Source organism: Ischnura elegans, chromosome 8, assembly GCF_921293095.1.
Source record: "Ischnura elegans chromosome 8, ioIscEleg1.1, whole genome shotgun sequence".
NCBI classification, from domain to species: Eukaryota; Metazoa; Arthropoda; class Insecta; order Odonata; family Coenagrionidae; genus Ischnura; species Ischnura elegans.
Genome location: NC_060253.1, coordinates 42,236,836 through 42,255,732, shown reverse-complemented (window position 1 = coordinate 42,255,732; position 18,897 = coordinate 42,236,836).

The following is an 18,897-nucleotide window of genomic DNA, read 5'->3' as shown; positions in this document are numbered from 1 at the left end:
TCTATTAAAGTTGTTTCTTTGTTTTTTAATTTCCAAGGCCTCCCGGAATATTTTCTTTCTGAATTTTGTTCTTGTCTTGACGCGGATAACACCTAAAATCCATTAATATTGACAAACATGGACCGCGAAAGTTTTAGTTATTTGGCAAATCTACAGGATATTTAGGAACCGTCAATACAAAATATTTCTCATTCAGGTACCCAAAGCACGCGTATAATGAAACTTTTTATATCTCTCCAGTTAGTAGCGAAGGAGAAGAATCCTTTTGGCGCTTCACGATTGCAGTCAAAGAGCGGGTTTACCTCAGTTAAAGTATTAATTATGTATATCGTTTTAGTAATAGATCATTAAAACAATTTTATAAATGTTATCACTTTGTTTTTATTACTAATTTGAATCTCGTTTAGGCCTTCATGTGGCTATAATTGCCTATATACTGTAATCGTTTTCAAAGGCGTGGACTTTACCCCGCGGACATCGGTGGCGGCGTGGTAGGGTCCTCCCCCGCCAAACAAGAGATTTCGTGCTCGACTACCACCTGGGTAGGTTGACTCTATCTAGGGCACGAATGTTTCTTTGCGTTTTATAGTTAACTTGTTGAAAAAACGCACATGTAAAAGGTCAATTAAGTGCTATTTTCTTTTAAACTGCCAGGTTTCATAAAGTCTGTTTTACATGGGGCACGAAATCGTGAATCTTCACGCTCCATCTCCATTTTCAATTGGGCGCGATATCGTTTAGAATAAGGCTAGTGCCATTCTGCGCTCATTAAATTGGTCATGAGTTGACACAATTCATGGCATTTCACGGTCCAATCAAAACGCACCTCCTTACATTAAATAAGTTGTGCAGCTACGGGCATCGTGTGTAAATGCTTGACACAATATGACTTCCGACACCACTTTATTGGATACTTGAAAGAGAATAAAATAGGAGGAAAGGAAATATATTACACAATATTAAACTGTTATAAATAGATCATTGGCCTGATGGTAACATAAACATACGAGCAAAACGTTGACATTATTATTACAAACCCTTGCGGAACACATAACTTTTCAGGGAAGAGCTCAATAAGACGGAAAATGGAGACTATGAATAAAGATAAATATATCGTCGAAGACAGAGAGTGAAGAGAAGATACGATAAGAGGAGGGAAGTGAAAACGAGGGATGATAGTGGGAGAGAGACGTCTGGGACACTGAGGGTGTGGATACAGAGAGAGTGTCGTCACGTGACACCTGGACCACGGGGATGAGGGCACAAAAAAGAGAGAGATAAATGGATATCTAACGCGCTCAATTGAGGGGTGAGTCAAGGCTAACTAATCCTATCTTCTGCCAACGCGCAAATGGATCCTTGCTAAACGCGCGTGGAAATAAAACTCCACCACCGCCCACGCGCCTGAAAAAGAGGCGGGTGGAACAATGGGGGTGGTTTTTCCGGTGATCTTGTTACGCACACTGGGATACTTTCCTGTTATCTCGGCAAAGAGAGTGAAAAAAGGGTGGGCATGGAGGAAATGAGAAAATAAAGGAAGTTAAAAGGATTGGGGGGGGGAGGAAATCAGAGAGAACACACGGCAAATTAGAAACCACGCCAACCGATGGACAATGTGGCGATAACAAAGCTGACGAAAAAAATGAGGGTCTTGGTGGATAAAAAATGCGTGAAGAAAGGTACTCAGAGGAAAATTGAATAAGGTTAGCAGTATTAATACAATAAAGGCTGCTTTCTTGATAACACATAGTGTGTTAATGTAAAATATTTTTTAATTGAGCCATCCAGACACATGAAATTAAAAGGAATACAGTAAATGGTGTTGAAATGGAATTTGCGTCGGATTAATTATCTTCCTCATTACGTCATTATTTTTTTAGCTTTAAAATACACAAACGCAAGAGTTGCCGCCCGTCTTTCGTGAGTTGATGACCTAATTATTGTAGCAGCTTATTAATTTCCTCTGGGAGAACCTTGAGGGAAGGAATCTCTCACGAGCGTGAAAAAAACAGGTGACCACACGAAACCAATGAATAAGTCCGAGCATTAGCGGATAAGCGGCCATCAAGATCGGCAGAAAATCGTGACGTCATTAACTCATCTGGGTGAGGGTCAAGGCCGTCTATTTGTCGCCTTGAATAACTCGAGATATAGAACCAACGGATCGAAAAAAGAAAAAACGTGAGCTTTTATTTTGCAAACTCTATCAAAATCGACGGAATATGGATGGTATACAGACAAATGTGGACATTTTGTGGAAATAAAGAAAATGCAGATAATTGAGAGAGATAGAGAGCTGTTGCTAAATAATCCTGAAAAGGATTGGCCACTAAAGACAGAACATCACCATCGACAATAAAGTATAACTAGTCAATGTACCCATTATTGACCATACTTATTTTGGCAACTGAAATTGAAAAATACAGTTTTCTACTTAAAAATGTTGAATACGATCGGTACCGCTTTCAACAGCATCTTCAGGTAAATTATTCACTGTAATATATAATTTAAAAGTTTTTTTGTGCATATTTTCAAGTGCACTTATGCTTTTCTTCCACGACCACGTCTCCAAAAGTCTCAAATTATCTTCTTTTTGTTTGTTTTGAACTTTTATTCGAGCATTTTCAGGTATGGAGAAATCACAGGAACTATAAATGAATTCAACGCAGTAATATTGGCCAGAGGCGGCAATTACCGCGAGCCCTGAAGATGTGTTAACTGAAGTCAGAAACGTCTGCCTAGGGGGGAAAAATATTTAACCGACTGCAACTGCCAAAAAATTAATAGCAGATGTGAGCTACCCATTAGATAAACTAGATAATAACTGCCCGCATAATTCCTATTCCTATCGTGTAATCCGAAACCTATGTATTAGAGCAAAGCCCAGGGATAACATGTTTTTTTACTTTACAGGGATACCAACTTTTAGTTTTTATCGCAAAATGCATGTTGTAGTTTAAAAATATATTAATAGATAAAATAAGAACTTAACGCTAGAAACGATGAGTCTTTTTTCAGACATAATGGCAGTTTCACAACGAGTACCTAACCTCGAGGGATAAAAGGGAGCCTGCATCCGGCTGTCTTCCGTCACAATACGCAATGCAAATCCCAAGGGCGGTTTTCATGTCACAAAGGAAAATAAAATAAAGTAAAACAAGAGGTAAACACAGCTATGAAATATTTTCGTCTATAAAAGATAAAACATCTGTTTCAATGTTCGGCCGGTAGTGGTGAGATTGAGCAAAAACACGCTCGTAGGTAGACTTAGCCATTAACTTTCTGAAAGGCATCATTTAGACGTAGATAAATACTGGAAAAAGACAAACAACTACGTACAGAGCACTAAACTGTAGAAGGTGATTGGAAAAGTTATGTTTATCTAAAATATTATCCACTCAGTAAAGGCATAATGGTTGATAAAATGTTTCCGTTGTAACAATGAGAACATGCAATATCTCAATAACTAAACAATCCATTAATTTAAGCCTTCTATTTAAATTTTAATTAAACCTCTTTTTTGGCCATGGTAACAATGATAACCAATAAATGATTACTAAAGTAAAAAAACAATCGAAGAATTAAATATGGATGTTATTTCTCGATCTTGAGCCTCAAAAACTAAATTGCAGTCCATTTAGTCCTTAACTAATCAAACTAATCAAATAGCCATAATTTAACTTATACAAATAATTCATTGCAGCTGATTTGCTGTACATAATTTTCTATGATTTTTTAAATGAAATAATATTCTCAATTTTTCTCGTAAAAGGGCGGGAAACTCAAAGCAACATTACCCCAGCCCACTTTGCAACTGTAAACCACAAAATACTTTGATGTTATACACTGCTTATTAGCATGCCCTCAAAGGTTGAAGTAGTCTTTATCTAAATAATTAATCTAAGAATTGAATATTCAAATGTGCGGAGTGGTAGTCAGAGCAAACATAAGCAAACTTCATTGCCAAGGGATACATAATTCATATTTGTAATTTGTAATAACAAACGGATTAAAGTGAGATCGATACGGCTGCAATGAAACCTGACAAAAAGCATATCATTTTACATTTTTACTGGTCGCCTTTCGGGTAGATTTATCCTGATTTTCACACGTTTACAAGACTTTTAATTTTTTCACGGCCATTTTTGTAATGGGGCAACACCTTAAGGTGAAATAATGGGATTTGAAAGGCACTATAAATGCAAAAAAAAAGAATGTCTGAAGTCGAAGAAAGAATGTTGGGAGAAATATAAAAAGAAAGGAATATAAGAGAAAACACTGTGGCGGATCTGATTAGATTCTTTCCGAGAAATGATGCATAGTTTTAAATAGTAATATTAGTGGAAGATGGAAAAGGGAGAATGAGAATGAAAAAAATAAGGACTGAATTTTGCTACATTATCAGAGAATTAATAAGTTTCTAGAGATAACTTGTTCTTTACCATAAGAGTTAAAGGAGTATCAATCCTTAGATCAAAGAGTAATTTTTCTAAAAATTTTCTTTTTCTCTCTCCCAGCCATAAATAAGATGTGTATCTAACGTTGCACATTGGTTTGCTTTCAGTCTGCACTTAATCCCACTGCCCTTTCTAAACAGGGTCATGACGTGATGAGGGTTAGTGTAACCCTTGGGACGACCACCGACGCATAACCCCTTGGGGCTATTGAACTTCCGGAGACAGGTTCCCTACGCGGAAACCAAGAGAGCACGCTAATTAACTTCGCACAGGTGCAACAGCCCAAGGGTATGACTCTCAAACACGCTTCGTCCACGAGTTGCGTTCATCCACGCATACCAACCTATACTTCTCGATACTCTGGATCTCATAGTTACTACCACATAAGAGGAGGCAGCTTCGTAAAAATCTTAGAAATCAGGTCATCACAGAACCGTGAGCCTGGCCATATGGCTGCAAATTTTTAATGCTATGAATCATTTTACAGGGTGGTGATAATATATTTTAAAAATAAATATGAGGAGATGAGAAGCCGAGGGGTAGAGTGATTTTCTATCTAAACAGAGTTAAGTACAGAAATTGCAAAAATAAATACACAAAAACTTGGTTGCCATGGGATACGAGTAAGTCTCTGTTCTGTGCTGGCATCGAGTGGTTTATCAAATACACTTCTAAATAAATAGTTTCTCTTGTTTGTTTTCTTTACCAAATTCCTGTTCCAAACTTTGTTTAGAAAAAGAAATCAATTGTACCTCTTGGCTTCTCACTCTTATTATGTGTGTTTTTTGAAGAGTTATTTTTTTAAGTATTCTACCACTTATTCGAGTTTTGCTAATTCACTCGCATCTGTGTATTTGTTTAAAGTAAATCATTCTCGATGAACAACATTTAGCGTAAGATTTCCCTTCAAACTCCTTCATTTCCAAATTTTGTATTACTAATGAGACAAAAAGGGGGTATCCCATATTTTACTCGAAGAAATCAGGTCATGAAAGAACCATGAGCCTAGAAATATGGCTGAAAATACTTAATACATGCAATTTTTGCGGTGTAGCTTACAAATAGATTAGACGACTTGCTATGTAGCTTACTAACCTATGTATACCTTAATGCATGTTACTGAATTTTCTCGTTATTTCTAGCAGCAAGTTTCGTGTGTTCTATCTTCATTGGAAGAAAACCTTAATGAGTAGTTGGCAATTTTTGCCTTTGATTTAATGCGGTAGAATAATTTGTTAGTATTCGTAACGTTTTTCGTACCGTATGGTGTGCACGTGGGAAATCCTATTGCATGCTGTATGTTGGTGATTGATCATCCCCTGCCAGACACCCTAGAGGTATCTCGCAGGGTATTATGTAGATGTAGATATCTTGCACGCCCTCATTTCTCTTCTTAAACGTCTGCTCAAAAATAAAAATATGGCAAATAAAACTAATTGATGATTGTAAGGGAGCGTGATAACCAAGAGAATAAAACTATTTGGTGCCGATCGAAGGGTTTCCTTGAATGGAGGAATGAGTTAGTGGCGAATGTTTATCCACCACACTATCTTACTCTTTTGAAATAACAATTTTATAAGAGTATCCCAGAGAGTGAATTCTACATTCCGACGTAAAAATAATAATGTGCAGGCGATGTAATAATTATGCACAATAATTTCAGAGCAATTACTCTACTAATAAATAAACAAATCAAACTAATACTGCCATTAAATATTCTCAAAAAGACGCATCATAAAATTCTAAGGCATGCGGTCATGACAGAAAAGTGTGCCTGGATCCACGGCGGGCATTTTTTCAGCCTTAAAATAAATGGGCTAAATAACCGATTATCTTTTTATTGTCGATTTCGATATAGTTGCAAAAATAAAGATACACTAACTTTATCTTTTTCGATCTGTCATCTACTTCTCAAGATATCCGCGGAGAAAAATTGATTGCCTCCGCTCTTTTGTAGACCAGTTGATGACGTCATGAACTCATGCCCAGCCGGTGAACGCTTCCCCGACACTCCTTGGCCTTGCGCATTGACCTCCCGTGGTTAGTTTCCTAGCCCGTTTTGAGACACTCAATCTATCAATTGAAGATTCGCCCCAAGGGAATTAATAACAAGAACTCTTATGATGTCGCTAAGAACGTGGGAGGCATCTTACGCGTCTTATTATTTATAATTGAATGGCTGAAGGAGGTAAATACTTTTTAATTCATAAATTATATTCCCCCCATTAACCTAACGCATGTAATAAATTTCTATTTTCAGTCCCTGTGAAAGATCGCATAAGATATTACATATATGACACGTCGCCTTACTCTTTTTGCTCTCTTAGCTTTGCGAATGAAGCAATGTAAGAGTAAGCCTGAAGAAGAAAACTACAGTCTTGCATCAAAAGAATAATGTACATTGTATGCACGATAAAAGTAGAGCAATGAGCCTAATAATTAATCGACGCATAAAATATAACTGGAATTGATAAATAATTACTTCAACACTGCAGTATAAACACACAAAAATTAATACCTGCTGTATTCTTCTAATATTTCTAAGCATTTTTCTTGATTACGCCTATATTCTAAAAATCCTCGCATGCAATCATCAACTTGTTCCGCTAGGATGATGCAGCCACCCCAGATATGATTCAGACAATCGATCCTGGTGTACGAGTATAATCGCAGCTTTTCAAAACTAAAAATGCATCATTACGCCTATCGAAATGTCTAAGAAGCAGAACTATAAGTCAGAATTATGCTTCCCCCAATCCATTTATTGATCTCTTAAAATTTGACTGTCGTCGATAAATTCATAAAATCCGTCCTTGTGAGAAAGGAGAGATTTGGGCGGTATAAGTACTACATATCGTTCAACGGCTAACCTCTTTTTTTATCGTTCGCTCTCACACTTAAACCTGCACTAAACATTTTCTAGTGATTTGAGGTCGTAAACTTGGCCGTGAAAATATTGAGTACGGACATAAAGTCACTTCACAAGAGAGGAGGGGCGCAGGATTGGATCGCAGTGATGCAACAGCAAGAGGAAGCAGATCGCAGTACCCAATTTATAAGCCCGTGAAGTCGAAAATGTAGCTTACATACTAAAAAATTTGGAGTGATATCATTACGATTGCATTAACAAAATCATCGATGGATAAGTCGATGGGAGGAAAGGCCCTAAATCAGTCATATAGGACAAATTATTAAGGATGAGAAAGAGATGAATTAAGCAAAAAAGATTAGCTTACCTACCTAACTGGATAGCGGAATGGACAGCTACGTCAAACCTATCTGCTGACTGATGATAACCATGTTTAAATTAATGTGTAAATGAATTTAAATAATTTAATCAGTAACTTTTTCAATTTTTAATGATTTTAGTTTTGTTCAAGCTTTTTTTCATAAGCATATTCATTAAAAAGGGAGGAAAAGAATCAAATATATAAATCATGAGCGGTATTAATAATTTCGACCAGGTGAAGCCGATTAATTCGTCGTAAAATGTTTGAGTGAATATTTTTATATATTTATAGTAATATTTTATTATATATATATATATTTAATATAGAAAGTATAATTTTTTATAGTAATGCGTAGATTTAATTTCTGCATTCACCTGTTTAACCCATTACAGAGCTGGTAGTGTATTCATGATTAACTAAACATTTTACAATATTTTGATATTTTCTAGAATTTTAGAGAATTTTACATGGATTCATGCACATTAAAGTAAATATCTCATGAAGTATTTGCGTTCAACGCCACATCTCAGGTTTGTACACCTGTACACCCATTATAAAAGAAGTTTTAGTTTTCGCCAAAAAAGGAATTTACGATGTAGACTCTTCGATATATTATATTTACCCAGCATTCCTCCGATAAAGACCCTATGTACTTTCAGTGCTATTAAAAATATTATTCTATCATTTAATCCACAAAAGATCGTATTCTACGAAGGTAAATATTTATACAGCAACAATGTTTCTACGCACGACTTATCCACCGTGACCAGGGTGATTCTATATTCACCCAATGACGTATTTCAATTCGCTATTCACACACTGGAGTTCACTCAACTCCACTGAATCTGAAGACCATGAACTAGAAATCCGTGTAAATTTTGGAGCTGTATAAATATTTTACTCGATGGAAATACAGAGAACACTTCATCACAATTTTTCACCAGGAACAAATAAGATATAATATATTATTACTATTACACATAACTACTCTGGAATTTGGGTTGCTAAATTTAAAAAAATGCCAGCGATTACACATTGAAACAAATATTTCAATCGTAACAATCTTTTCCTTTTCATGACCTCAATTTATATAATAAAAATAATATAGTTTTGGAGAATAGGTCAGGGAGGTGAAATTCAAAAATGTTTGCCGATGTTTCGATATTTTCTTACATCTTCATCAGGGCTGCGAATAACGGTTACAATAAATTTGTACATTAAGGCATGATCGATTTTTACAATGATAAAAAAAATATATAAAAAAGCTATTTACCATAAATAAATATGAGAAGACAAGAATTTTGGTATACCTTATTTGCAGGAGGAAGAGTTCTCGGGTTTCTAGCCGGGTCCAAGGGTTTTCATCATCAACGTTTCGAAGGCTGTCTTCCATCGTCTTCAGAGAAAAAAAACAATTTGTTTACCTCTGTCAGTCACAGAACAGAATTACAGAGAAAGGTCTTTTCATCTTCTGAGCTTGATATATTCCCAGAATAAATGATACATAGAATGACCTCACCCTAAAAACGATGGCAGACTTAGCCTTCCAAACGTCGATGCTGAAAAACCCTTGGATCCGGCTGGAAACCCGAAAACTCTTCCTCCAGTCTATTCGCAGGGAAAATCTTAGATTCTTCATTATCTATTTGCACTTTGTTTATCGATCGTAGCTCATATAGTAAAATATCTTGGCTACCATAAATTTGGATACATTAAATAAAAATAAATTTAACTGAGATTTTTAATTACCGACCTTTTATTACAGTTAATTTTATTCCTCGATAATATATGAATCATTTCTTTAAATATTCTCTCTTTTTAATTATTTTCATAATAAAAAATTTCAAGATTAACAAAAGCAAAAGTACAATGGCTATTGTCAACACTATGCTTTGCTGTCTTTTTATACCTGATCTATGGTCCAACTCCATATTAATTACTATAATCGTAACAATGGTACCAACAATTTTACCATGAATTAAACGAGGTCAAGATAAGAAGGAAAAAGAAATTATTGATCATAACAATGTAAGCGAATCGTGGTAGCATTGCAGATCCCAGATAAAGTAACAATATGAGGGTTTAAGCAAGAATGCAACACAGATTATGACCTTTCCACGAACTCAAAGAGCGTCAATCCCTCTCTTTGAGCACGGCCGCGTGATAGTTTAAGGTCCTCTTGGGAATATGACCAGTGGGAGCACAATATCTGCTCATATACCTGCACTATGGGTCAAAACATTTACCTTCATAAATGGAGTAGGTCCTTTTATGCTCTAGGGTGAAATTGGACCACCTCTATAGCTGTATGTTATTTTGAGGCAACATATATGACCCAGGGTAACAAAAATATTTGTTTACGTCTCAGTCAGAGAACAGAATTACAGAGAAAGGTCTTTTCATGTTCTGAGCTTGATATATTCCCAGAAGAAATGATACTTATAAATTTTATTACTCTCTTGACGTGAATCTTCCATCAATGTAATAAAATTCTAAAAGAAAGGATTTGCAGGTTATGTAGTTAATATGCTATGCCTTGAATACTGTACAACATTAGACAAAGACAAATATCGTCAAAAAGCATAAGTGCACGACCGTATAAAGACCACATGAAGTGGCAAATAAAGACATTTTACTCTCGACGTTAAAGTACTTGAACTTAATCTATCAAGGAATGCTGAATAATTATGCCATAGTTCTTGACCACTGTTTTATTATAAATAATGGATATACGTTATTGAGGTTTTGTCTCTTAGACTATAATTATTATTCAACTTTTAACACCAATGTTTGCAAATACGCAACGTTACTATCAAAAACTTCAATTTTTGCGTTATGAACAGGGTTTTCCTATCATAACTTACCATTTTTATAATATTTTATTTAAATGTATTCTATCAGTTGACAAATTTTAAATAAAAGTAATTAAAGGTACTCATTAAGATCTTTACGTTAAAATTATTGCGCTCAATCATTTAAGCAATGTTCGCCTCATGAATAAGTGTCTCCAATAAAGGGTAATATTATTCTCAAATATCAGCTTCAAATGATTTCCACTACGTATAATAGCTTTTCAGGCTTCACTTGGTGGCAATGCAATATATCCATGATAAAAATTACGAATGGTCAATGCCACAATTTTATATAAATATATCTATTACAAGATTGACCATGGTTTCGACATTCTACGTCATTTACAATTTTTATAACATAGGAGACAAAAAGAGGGTATCCTGCATCTTAAAAACTTGACATGATAGATAAAAAACGGGGTTATTTTCTTATCCAGAGGTCAATAACTAGTTAAAAACAAGTTTCAGATCTTACAGTTTGACAAAAAATTGTTCCCAGTGTAATTATTCATTCAATCATACAGCTCCATAATGGTGAGAGAATAATCATTTCAAATTGATGGATGATACCCAGGGTTATTTATCAACTTTTACCAGAAACCTTGAAATGACAGAGAATGCCGAAACCATGGTCGGTACCTCGTGTAATACCTAGTTTTATATTTAAGTGTGGAATTTACCATTTGTAGTTTTTATCATGCTTTCCATCAGTGGCGGCGCGTGCGTAAACGCATGTTAGCAAATGCACACCCAAAGATGATTGAATTATAAAAGAAATCCTGCCTAAAAATCCTGTCTGCATATGCAAGAAACATGAAGCTCCGAACGCTACAGCTATCCCCTTTTCGAATGTTACCGCTCAACAAGTCTGCGATCCCGTGGCATCGCGCCGGGCGCATTTTCGGTCTACGCGATCGCTTGAGGGTGCTCTGGCGGAACGAAGTAACGGGGGGGTATGTACAGTAGGGCGGATCGCAAAAATCGATTTTTTTCAAATCCATCTGGCCCAATGAAAAAAAGTTGTGGGACCGATCAAAAATAAGGCCTGAAAAATTTGAGACCTGTACGTGAACCCCTGACCCTCGCTCAAATGCAATTTAGGGGGGGAGGGTCAAAATTCGAAAAATATAATATTTAATGGTCATTTCCTATAGATTTTGCCGAGTTACTGCCCTTTAGGGCAAAAATTTCGTGCATTTTGACGTATCTGCCACCGTTTAGCCACAAAATGCCTAATATGAGTCCGCGTCCGCGAAGAAAATATTCCAACGCCCACGCAGCGTCGCGGATACCAGAGCCGCAGGCCGATCCCTTCCCCTCCACGCTCGCTTCTCCCCCTCCCACGCCTCTAATACAGCAAAATTCATCCCGCGCATGCTGCTAGGAGGTCGTTTATCTTTGATAATATAAATCAGAAGATGGTAGAAGGTAAAAAACCATGCGTAGTGAGACGACTTGTCCCTTATTTGGTGCCTCGTCGGCGTTAAACAAATCGATGTTACCAACTTTTAGAGAAGTGATGAAATATTTTTAGACCTGCGCACGCAGGAAAGGAGACTACGGTCTATGAATACGCCTCTCGAGTGGCTATGAAGGTTTGGGAACTTAGGTTATGCACTTCTATTCCGGTATTGTCCGACAGCTGTGACTAAATGGATGAATAGGGGTGAAGGCCGCCGGCGTCCCGTCCCCGCTCGCCTCTCCCGCGCCCCAAATGCACCAAAATTTTCACTAAGTGCGTCTTTCTTCGTTAGTCTTACTAATATTTGTTGTATCAGCATCGTCCAGTGAGGAACAATCACGAAGGAATTACTCAATTACCTGCTTTCCAGTCTGTATTTCGTATGTTAGTGTCATTCCTCGTCTTTTGCTGCTGTCAACAAAGTTTTGGTAAATTCTTTCGCGAATCTCTCGTCCGTATGTATAATAAAAGGAATATTGATATTCAAATTAGAACTTTCATCCATAGATTTTTAAATTCCACAGCGCTAAGCTCAGATATAGCCGAAGGAACCGGAGTCTCCCTCCAATATATCATCAGCGGGTAGTCCTTTATGTCGATATTAAAATCCAGCAATTAAAAAAATCTCGGATTGGTCGCCAAACGCATCCTTGCAGAAACGCAAATTGGGTCCCTAGATTACCCTCCCAACGTTTATTTCGCAAATCCAAGTCAGCATAGTGCAATTAGCAAATAGACCACTGTAAGGGATGAAATACGATTTGATGCTTTCCCAGAGAATGATGTGGGTAAACTCTTTTCGGGGTTCAACAAAATTTATCCCTTAGGATGAGCCCCCAGTCAGAGCTTGAAATGTTGGCCATTATGGAAAAATGAACCCGGTGGGAATCCCTAGAAGAGTCTACCCACACTACAACGGATGTTGGAATTATGCTTATAGCAAAGGGATGATGCCTCCTTTTTGGGCGGTATTTGCTTGGTACCATCATAATCAAATCCTTTTTAATTCTGTGTATCTAATTTTCACTCGGAAAGGAATCGATAATCGCAGATTTTATAACTTTTGCTAATCCTCCGACGGGGGAGGCAAACCTCCAAAAGTGGGACCCTGTTTCTTCAACTAACACCACACATTCCCCTCTAAACTTGTATTGGTAAGTCCTCTTCCCTTTTTTCATCAGACAAGAGTATATTCTTTCATTCCAATAAAATAAGGCCCTTTGATGACACCTCTCTTTTCTTATTCATAGTAATTAGCATCTTTTTCTGTCTACGTAAGTAATTCTGGTACATTAGCTTTGATGTATCTTACGAAGTTATGACTTCTGCGTCAGCTAAAGTTGCGGGCAAAGTTGGAATTGCTGTTGCTTGGTTCTTGCATATACCTCTATCACAGTTGGCAGACGCGTTTTCCCCGAAGAAGTTCCAATTTGAGGTTATAGTCCTTAATGTTTATTTCATGAGGAAAGTAGAGATACATATCGGCTGATTTCTCGCCAGTTTAATTTTCTTCGGATGAATTGATGAAGAAAATTTTTGATACTATTTTCCCGTACAAGAACTGACGATGATGACTCAACGCTCTTCTATGATTCCCTTTTTTCCTCAGTTGTCGAGTTTATTTAGGGTTCAATCCAGCAGCCATCATCTTTCATTTCGTCAGATTGTCTCTCAAAATACTTCTTCATTGTGGGAACCTTATGCTCCTCCATGCCCTTACACGCAAAAATATCGCATAATTTAAAATGTTCCTTTAAAATTGTTTGAGTTTAAAATTGTCACATTCATAATGGAAAAGAAGCACGTCACCATAGTTCGCACACCTTCATAGCCACTCGAGAGGCGTATTCATAGACCGTAGTCTCCTTTCCTGCGTGCGCAGGTCTAAAAATATTTCATCACTTCTCTAAAAGTTGGTAACATCGATTTGTTTAACGCCGACGAGGCGCCAAATAAGGGACAAGTCGTCTCACTACGGATGGTTTTTTACCTTCTACCATCTTCTGATTTATATTATCAAAGATAAACGACCTCCTAGCAGCATGCGCGGGATGAATTTTGCTGTATTAGAGGCGTGGGAGGGGGAGAAGCGAGCGTGGAGGGGAAGGGATCGGCCTGCGGCTCTGGTATCCGCGACGCTGCGTGGGCGTTGGAATATTTTCTTCGCGGACGCGGACTCATATTAGGCATTTTGTGGCTAAACGGTGGCAGATACGTCAAAATGCACGAAATTTTTGCCCTAAAGGGCAGTAACTCGGCAAAATCTATAGGAAATGACCATTAAATATTATATTTTTCGAATTTTGACCCTCCCCCCCTAAATTGCATTTGAGCGAGGGTCAGGGGTTCACGTACAGGTCTCAAATTTTTCAGGCCTTATTTTTGATCGGTCCCACAACTTTTTTTCATTGGGCCAGATGGATTTGAAAAAAATCGATTTTTGCGATCCGCCCTAATGTACAGCTCAAATGGGTAGTGATGAGCGGGACTGTGATTCTCCAATCACTTCGTTACCTGTGACTGCTACTCATCAGTAACGGTGATTCTTAATTGTGAGTGCAATCACCGAGGAGAATCACTCTTAAACGTCATCGGTGATTTGTGGGGCTGCTATTCCTGCTACTTTGTCCAATTCCAATGAATGAGTTCTCCGCACAATAAGCGAATAAATTTATTGGAAATTGGAAAATTAGGCCAAATATTTTTTTGAGAGAAAATGTCTTATTCTTAGTTCATATTGCGATAATTAAGTCAAGTTGATATGGTAAAGGAATTGATAATGGCCAATCATTAAAATCCCGTCGGCATTTTTTTAACATATTATATATTCAAACCATCATGATTCAAACCGTTAGCTATATATTTCGTAAAGAATACCCTATTCATCAAAAAAGATGAATAAGACATCCTTTACTATACTGTTGGTAGCAGTGGTAACAGACGAAGCTATATTCACCGTATCCACAGTCGCAGTGATTTCAAGCATTCGGTGATTTAGTCACCGACAGTGATCGGCTACTTCTCTTCCATCACAGGTAGCGATACATCGCTGATCACTAGATAGCAGCCTATCACCAGCAGGGCTAACTTCACCGAATCGCAGTCACAGTGATTTCGAGTATTAATCACCGACGGTGATTGCTACTTTTCAGTAACGGTGATTCAATCACAATTAGCGATATATCGCTCATCACTACAAATGGGTGATGGGAGCAGACTCAAAACGATGCGAGTGCGCACGCGCATATATTTGGTGAGTGACTCGCAGGTAGTGTAGTGGGGTAGCCGCCACCTACACTACCTGCGCCTAGGATCCTAGTCCGTCTACAGAGTCATGTGTATGGCCGTTTTCTACACTGCTTCCTCATAGGGTGTAAGGAAAGGAGAATGAATTTCACCTACCGTCACTTGTAAAGGTGTGTTTAGAATAATTATTTTCATACATGCTAAAATTATTTCTGTTCATGCAATTTTAGGGGTAGAATATACCAGTGATATGTTTCTGCTTGCTGTGTATTCTATTACGACGAAATATGATGCTCATGGATTAGTATTAACATAATATAATTAAATGATCCTACATCTGCTCTAATGCACACCCTAGATAAATTACCACCAGCCGCCACTGCTTTCCATTAGTAGCACTCTTCACGTAACGACTGCGCCTGAGGCGTGGACATTAATACTGTTCCAGTGAATCCATCTCACCTCAACCAGTCAGATTACAAAAGTACATAATTGACTTGCGCATATGTTCTGTTGGCGTCTGTAATGTTGTTTGCGTGAAAATGAAACTGAAAAAATAAATGGTTAACATGATTGGTAAATATTGAAATACATTACGAAAGCATGCATTAAAAATTATTTTTATTACATATTTTTTGGATATTTCAATAATTCCTTATTTCCATTTCGAATTTTGATATATTTTTCCTGTTACTAAATAAATAAATAAGTATGGTCCAGAGCCATCTCTTGGCTAACTCTTGGCATTGGGCTACATCTGGTGGGAGTTGGTTGCATAAACCTCGCCGAAAACACTGGAGATAAGATTAGCCTCGATAGCTTGGTGGTCTGACCGTCTGTCCGGAAGGTAGAAGGTTTGTAGTTCGATTCCCGGTCTAAGTGAAAATTTTACATGTATTTTTGGCCTTCATTCCATCTCCACGCCACACTGTGTCATCGTCCTGTGTTTATGTATTTTTTGTCTCTTTCTTTCAAATTCAATTTGTCATTATGTTTGTATATTCGCTAGTGGCGACTTGTGTGGATGTAAATTTACTATATATAAATGTTATTTCAAAATATTGGTTGCCTAATCTTCAGTCTTGACATCTTGATTACTATTCCTCTGAAAAGGGCCCAATTGTGTTTGGGCTCCGTACTACACCTTTCACTCCTCCCCTCCAGAGCGCCGCTGTTACGCGAAAGGAGAAACGACTCATAAATACGAAGGGAAAAGATATGAAGAAAGGGTGACATGGGTGCAAAAGGGAAATTGAGGATGTCTCCTCTGGCCTAATAAAAACAAGGCACACAAAAGGTCTCGGCGCCATTTTTGCGAGAGCATACACCCGTATCTACGCGCCAGCCTGAAAGAGCCGCGGAAATGACAAGTGCCAGGAGTTGCTGGTACATCAGTCACCAGCACGAAGGGGAAAAAAGGCGACAGAGAAAACTATGTATGATAAAGCCTGTTTTCATAAAACTCTGCGGCACATTTTTTGTACAGGGGACGCCAGAGGATATAAATAGTAAGCCCCTGTATCTACCTTTTATTAAGAGAATCTTCCCTTGCTTTCCGCAATATTTAATGTCCAACAAGCTGTAGCTTAAGTAATATCCGCCCATTTTAAAAAACCCATCAAATATATTTTGGCAACGTAAACAGCATTCTCTGTTCCCAGTGAAGAACTTATACAATCAGTTTCACAAAATTCACCATTACTTTGCGTTGTGACCTTCTAGGGGCACGATAAAGCCACCAGGTGTTTTGAGGTTTTATTTTTTCTCGCATTCAAGCAAATTTCTCGCATAATTATATCAATTAGGAAAATTACAAGGAGCGGAGTGCAGTATCTTACTATGAAACTAAACTGAATCATTGCGAATAATAGTCAAACCAAAAAAATGAGTTATCATTAATGATCGAGTCCGGAAAGTTAATATGCGATTCAGGTAAGTAATACTAAAGCGACGACCGTGATGATAGGTAAGGTTACTAAACCTTCGCCACCAATAGCTACCTATTTTTACACGGTACATTTTTTATATGTTTTAATTTAGATTTAATTTTCAACTGAAAAATTTGTGAGAATATAAATAAATTGGTGTTGTGTAAGAAATGCAGGAAATAGATGCAAATAGACGTGCCTGAATGATTTCAACGATAAGGGATTTTCCTCGCAGTTAGCATGAACAACCAATTTGAATGAGAACATTCGAGGGCGACTAACTTTTAGGTATTATTGTAGATTTTAAAGAAAAATATCAAGTTCATTTGAAATATTAATTGAAATTAAAGTAAAGTTAAATTAAGTTTTGGTTATTGACTGGTTGTTTATAATGGAATGTAAAAGTATTTTATATAATGATATGCTTATTTGCTATTAAGAATGTTTTTTAAATGTTTAATTTGTTTGTTAATGAAATTGTTAATTTGGTAATTTTTACAAGACAGATTGTAATGCTTAAGTTGGCACCTGCTGACAAGCCAATTTCGGCTTAGCGGGACCAGAATTTTTGTTTTCATTTGAAAATTTAAACTGTTGTATAAACATTATTTCTTGTATGTTACATACTTAGTAAATGAATAAATGAGTAAATTATTAAATAAGACGGAAAAAGATTGAGGGAAATATGCTTGGAGATAAATAGAAAAAAAAACTAGCGCGCAGAACTCAATACGAGTAGAATTATATTTTATAAACTTTTCACCTAAAATTTCGATTTTCTACTAAAAAACGAGAATATAATTGAGGACCCTTGAAGCTAAGAGGTATAAGTGCATTTTTTATAGTTTTGGAGATAAGTGCACATAATGGTTGACGAGGGCATTGTTGTGGCAAAGGGATACAAGTGAAAATGATACGAATACATTTATGTATGTGAGAGTGTAAGAACCCAAGGAGTTCAAGTGATTTTTTTCTAATCAGAGTTAGGTACAGAAATTAGGTAAAGGAAGCAAACGAGATCAACTACTTGATTATCCACTCGAAATCAGTGCAGAACGGAGACACTCTTATCAATTGACCATCAACTTATTGTATATTTCTTTTAACAAAATCTGCACCTTACTCTGTTTAGAAAAAAATCTCTCGAACCCGTTTAATTCTCTCCTCCTAATGTGTACTTAATAGTGATTGACTTGCATCCCTTGAACAGTGATGGCAATCGAAACAAACTGAAAGTCAAAACCAGTAAAATTGCAATAGTTTCGTTCCCGGGAGCGAAAAGCAGAAACGAAACGAAATGGATTTAAACCTGAGGAGCTAAATTCAGGGTAAAAACAAAATCGGAGTCAAAACTACTTCGGAACAAAACTAAACTAAAACTCTGGGGTGAAACAAAACGCTGATAATGTTTCGCACCGGAGAGATAACGTGCTTCACCTTCGGTTTAGTTTCTACCTGCACACCGAGTACGAAGTATGCCTGAATGAAGTAGAGGTTCGGCCTATCGCAAATTAGATGGGGCATAGGGGAATCATATTTTTACCACTAACGGGAGAAAGGTGAAAGCAAACTGGCCATTTGATTTTTAAGCTCAATATTTTAGCCTCTCTACAGGTGTGTCAAACGTAATGGGTGGAAACAATTCCCTCGTATCTCCCTCCACTCATCTTCTGGGATCAAAACTTAACTATTAGCATCAAAGTTTCTATTAATTTAGTTCCC